This window comes from Amblyomma maculatum, chromosome 2 (assembly GCF_055883805.1).
Source record: "Amblyomma maculatum isolate TAMU_Amacu chromosome 2, ASM5588380v1, whole genome shotgun sequence".
Taxonomy (NCBI): domain Eukaryota; kingdom Metazoa; phylum Arthropoda; class Arachnida; order Ixodida; family Ixodidae; genus Amblyomma; species Amblyomma maculatum.
In genome coordinates, this window is record NC_139345.1 from 134,477,107 (window position 1) to 134,483,106 (window position 6,000).

At 42.6% G+C, this 6,000-nt stretch overlaps 1 long non-coding RNA gene across 1 annotated transcript in view; it reads right to left on the reverse strand.

Annotated features, from left to right (window-relative positions):
- The window catches only part of LOC146199931 (uncharacterized), a 33,295-nt gene extending 30,261 nt beyond the window's left edge, over positions 1-3,034 (reverse strand). The window contains exon 1 of the long non-coding RNA XR_014704779.1: positions 2,930-3,034. This is a non-coding gene — a long non-coding RNA (uncharacterized LOC146199931). The remainder of the gene's footprint in view (positions 1-2,929) is intronic.
- Between the last annotated feature and the right edge of the window lie 2,966 nt (positions 3,035-6,000).

Here is a 6,000-nt window from a genome sequence, read left to right on the forward strand (position 1 = left end):
TGGTCGCACAAAATCCATATTTCCATCGCAAGCCTTGCTCGAGCCTATTGAGTTTTGAGCAAGCAGCCTGACGTGGTCTGGCCGTGGCTTCTTTCTTCATAAAGTCCACATTTGTTTGCATCCCTACAAAACCTCCCCTAAAGACACCCTCAAGGGTTTGATGCCGGAATGTGCGCTTAGTTCGCCCTTGTAACCAGAATATGAAAGCCGAGTGGCAGAGGGGCAAAATCAAATTAAGCTTGTCCCAGGGGCGGCGCATTTTAAGATAATTAGCTGTAGTCTTAGTTAAAAGTCCTGAAACCAAAGGATTACCATGTCTACCGCAAAATGCAGCCATCGCGGCTCCATTAAATAAAAAGGGCCGTGAAATGCTATGCGACACTTCTAAAAAATCATTTCCTAACTATTTAAATTATCTTTGATTTTAATGACGGCGTGATGGCTCCATTTTCTGGCCCAGACGAAAATATATTGCCTTCACGACTTTCGAACAAGGTTGCACCTAAAAATTGCCCATACACTCGAATTAAAGGGCGTCAATATAAGTTATGGATGTTGCGTAAAGAAAGTAGCTATCCTTGCGCACCGACGTAAATCTGCCGTTGCTACGCGCGTCTATTAAAACAAATATATCAGTATTAAAGTTCGTGATGAAATGCTGTGTCGAAAAATCAAAATTACAAAGCACCAAATCTTTAGGCAAAGGAGCGTATGAAGAGCAGCGGAATTAAGGACCTTAAGAGTTACTGGATGTTAGGCGCAAGCATGCTGGCGCCCTTTTCGAAGAGCTAACATAAGTATATGCATTCCGAACTTAGCGAAGAAAAATAAATAAACAGTGTATTAAGTCAGAGGATAGCATTTCTGACCAATCCTCGCGAAAGTTTCATGATAATAACCTATTTGACATCAATAAAGACGGTTACTGTCCACATTAATGTCTTCTTTCATTTCTTCAACGTTTAGCTGAAAGATTTAAGCAAATGTATTATATGCACAGAATATATTTTCTGCTAAAAGAGGTAGGCAAAGCTTTTACCCCTCTAAACTTAGTAACCAAAGCGAAAACGGTTGCATGGTTTGCTCGATCCGCCTCGTTTCGTTTCCGTGCGGCAGCCGCTCGGCGAGCTTTTTCAGTTGAATGATCTGTTTTGGCCTGTGTGAACGCAGAAAATCACGAGGAGTTTCACCTGGATACTCCAAGATGACTGCTGCCGTCCAATTATTGAGCGCTGTTACGATCCATTGGCACAGGCTAAACAAAGAAGGAGGCTTTATAGCTACACATATCGAGAGAGCGGTTATATCGGTTTCGGTGGTGGCGCGCGGCGGATGAGTGACGTTACAGCTGCCACGTGAATTCCTTCGTTTCAAAGTCAAAGACGCGCACACGACACGCACGGCAAAAAAGTTGCAGTGAAGGCAGTATTACAGCTATCGCTTTTAATATTTCACCTACTGTTCATTCATTCCACTGCACACAAACAATATATCCTCTCGCAAAAATATGAATTAGGGCACAATTACTTAGCTGCCGAAAAAAATTTTAATGTCCTGACACAGATTTCATCTCATCTGGGTGGCTAGCGGCAACAACCAGAAGTTCAGTAGAGGGGAGGGGGGGGCCTGGGAGATATATCTGGGATGATGAGGGGGCTGGGGTGATGAGCTGGGATATATATCTAATGATATAGTGAATTTTCGTTGTTCTTCTCGAAATTAGGTTCTTTTCGGTGACTTGAAGACGTTTCAAATTGCACCACAGGCGCGCCCCGTCCAAGACGGTGATCAGAGACGACTAAATATGGATAACGACACTTGAGATTTACAAAGAGAATAACTTAAGTTTATATACAAAACTTAGCAATATTTACAGCAAGGTTAGGCAAAAGATACATGGATCTGGCTAGCTCTGCCTAGCCGAAGATGTACACATCAAGCCATAGCTCACAACATCCGACTGGTCTCTCGGGCTTGGTTTTAAGCTCTCCGTGTCCAGCCCACATTTCAGTTGCGTCCAATCGCCACGAACTTCAACATGATTGGTTCGTGACCACGTGCAACTTCAGCAGTGTGAGTGAAACCCTTTCCCCACAACGAAAGAAAGAAAAACACAAAACACAAAATGTCACATGCTGCCCACATTCCACTGTACACCTTGCCGCGTTCTCGCGTCAAGATCATCAAAGCAAATGAGCAGGGTCGTTAGCGGACCGCCGCCGTCTCGCGCCCCCGCTCTTCCTAGAACTTGCAAAGTCCGTGACCTCCGGCTTAGCGGCGGCGCGACGAAAAGACGCCCGGTCAATCGGTCCTCCCGCGGACGTACGTCTTCCCCTTTGTTCAACGTTCCCCATCACTCTTCCCCCGGCGCCGAATGTCACCTTTCTGTCTGGACGCGGCGTGTCTATGAACGGACGTTTCAACCGCGACGGCGGTGTCGTGTCGGCTCGTATGAAAAGCATACTGCAGGTATGCACAAAGCAGCTTAACTTCTCCCTCTTGGGGACTCGATCGCCTGTCAGCCGCCCGGTGACACTTGTCACTCTAATGGCTTTCCCTGCTTTATCCGGTGATTCGCGGCGCCTTCTCGTCTGCATGCAGCTAGCACCAATTCATGCTACAAGCAAACCTACCACGAGGTACTGAGTACATAGCCGCTAATCCGGGGGTGCCTAGCGATACCTTACAGATATAAAAACAGAAACCAGGTAAAGTCGACAGCACTGCTGCTTAAAATACTACTATTTTGATTACTGGTGCGAGATTATGCACATAGAGACATATGCGCAGTAAGCAACGGAAAAAAAGACTACGTGGCCGTATTGCGATAATTACGTGAACCGCACTGCAAATATGCATTTCAATTTCAGCAACGTCGTACAAAAACGTTTCAGCTCCCTATAGTGAGAAATAGTTTGAAAAAACTTACGAAATGTTTCTACAAAAATGTGCGGCTTAAGACGCGCAGGACCTTTTACCATGTAGGACGATCTAATCGCGAAACGTTTGAGTCTGGACAGAAGCATCCACGTATAAATGCAGAAATAACGAACCTTCATTTATATTTTATATGCCACTTTAAACGTGTCTCAAAGCTTCTTGTGAGCAGCACCGAACATGCGCTGTTGATCCATATAGTTGTCATTATAATGCTTCCATTAAAAAGAAAAATAACGCACTGCATGACTTTAAAGTCAATCTTAATTGACATCGTTCTTAATAAACATAAAAGAAAACTCGTCAGGTTTACAATGTGAGTGCATAAATTCAACTTTAACATTTGAGTGAAATCAGACAATGCACATATGAGATCAAACTAGATGTCAGGTGACGCTTGTTTTCAAAAGCCAGTTGAGTTTTTCCGACACTGTGAAGCCGTGCAGCTTTACTACGCAGTAAAAATTTGCAACATAAGTTTTATAAAGGTAGTTTAACAAGACTTGAAGTTGGGCTAGCGCGTGTCCTGTGTCTTCTTCTCTTGTGTGCGTCTTCCCGTGCGCTTTATCTTCAGTCAAATAAGCTTTATAGTTTTCTGTAAGCATTTTGCGTGGCCTGAAATATTTATTCTGTGTTTTCCACTACAGAAGCATACAATATAAACCTCTACGACACCATCACAATTATATTGATTGTTACTTAAAAGTTCTGAAAAAATGAGGACAATATGTTAAAAGCTATTAGCCATAAAATATGCAAAAAGTTTTGTTGATTGTTTTCATAGAATTTGGAGTGATAGCAGCTAACTCAACGGCATGACGTGGCATTTCATTTTAGTTGCGGTGAATTTCTCCCCTGCTAGATTAATGCATGATCTACGTAGAAGACATCACAGTAAACACCTACCTGTATTTGTGCAACCACCGCTTCGACGCCAATAACTCTGGCACTGGCGTGCTTTTAAGTAGTGGTGTTAGGGCATAGCCTCTTGTCTTTCCACGTCCCGTCATGCGCTACGAAGCGGCCGTTCATGAGGGTTATCTATTACTCTTGGCTGCGAGAGCCGTTCTGTGAGACGCGCCAAAGACTATAGGCGTTCGATACGGTGGAGCAGTTTTCTGCAGTGAGGAACTCGCATCGCAATACTACCTTTTCATGATCCGCGCTTTGACATGTTTGGCGATCTGCGCATGCCATTCTTTTCATGCGATGCGCGCGCCTTATTACGGAGAAGCACCGTCCTCATTCATTAATGGCGCCAAACCTCTAGTTTTGTCGCTCTACACCAAGTGGCGTTTGAAACTAGATCACCCAACCAGCCACTCGGGCTACCTAACGCTTGGTGTAAAAGATGGCCCGAAATCGCCACGAGGCGCATTCAGTTTGAATTTTAAGCATGGCGCAGCCGCAAGGAGCAGGACGAGCACTAGAAAACTATTTTTTTTTGGTGGCGCTTGCCACAAGCGTTGGTATAATTGTGACACATATTATCATCGAGTGTTCTGAAGGACGTTTGTTTAAGCTTAAGGCACGTTTGTTTATGGGCCCACGAGTGTAATTCCGGGTTTATGAACGCTGCAGAACGATACCTTCGCATTGCAGGGCATTTTGCGGCGACTGCAGCTGCGTATAAAGTACTTCTTTGCCATCAGCAAATTTGTACATTCATTCATTTATTGCATCCTTAACGGCCCTTTTTGGGCATTAGATAAGCAGGATGAGGGGGAGAACAGTTTAAATACAAAGTGAAGAGAATGATGCACTGTTACCACAAACAAATACATTCCACAAAAATAACAAAAAATAGAATACATGTGAAATGTTACATTCAGTTGTAATCAATACATAGTAATATCACGGTAATATCATAGTAATATCATGAAATACATAGTTATAATCAATACATAGGCCATAGGAGGCAGGAGCAAGAAGAAAAATAAAATGGTACGAGTCAAAGCACTGGAATGATCTTTCATTTTTTGTAATGTTCGATTAGTGCATCGCTGAATTTTGCAGCGTCACACTCGTTTACAATGTAGTATGGTAGTTGGTTCCAATATTGTATTGCTGTAGGTATAAATATTTTATTGAAGACTGTTGTAGAACCATGTAAACGCTGAACACTCAAGGAATTAAAGAGACGACTCGATGTTCTGGTCGAAGGTGGAAGTAATGAGACACGTAGGTCAGGGAAGTTGTGACATAATTTATGTAAGAGGCAGAGATGTGAGACTTTTCAACGGTTCTCAAGTGGTAGCAGGTTGAGTGTTGATTCAAAAACAGTGATACTGTAGTTTCTATCATAATTTGAGTGGATATAACGTGCTGCGTGGTTCTGAATAGCTTCTAGGGTGTTAATTAAGTACGCTTGATGAGGGCTCCATATCGAAGATGCATATTTAAGTTTGGTACGTATGAACGTTTCATATGCTAATTTAAGGACAGAAGGAGCGGCCAAGTATAATGACCTTTTGATGAAGTCGAGTGATTTGGATACATAGGCTGCTAATTTTAAGTTGAGTTCGGACCAGATTAAATTTCTGGAAATTGTGACTTCGAGGTATTGGTTGCATTGGACTTGCGTTAGGGTGTTTGGAAGCAACGAATAAGTTCAAGTGAGGTTTGAATTTTTGCGGCATACTTGCATGTATTGGAATTTTGAAATGTTTAGCTGCATAAGCCGATCAAATAATCATCGTTCAATTATTTCCAAGTCGTTCTGGAGTGATAATTGATCATGGTTAGAAGCTATGCTGCGATAAAGAATGCAATCACCTACAAAGAGGTGAATATTGCACGAAATACCAGAAGGAAGATCATTAATGAAGATAAGAAAAAGGAAAGGGACAAGGACTTATCCTTGCGGTACACAAGAGAGTACTTTAGTAGGACTTGAAGGACGACTTTCAATTACTGTATTCTGAGAACGATCTATTAGAAGACCGTGTATCCATGCTAAAATTATAGGGTCAATGGACAGACCAGAAAGTTTAACCATACGACGATGGTGGGGTACGTGATCGAAAGCCTTAGAAAAGTCTAAAAAATGATGTCAGTTTGTAA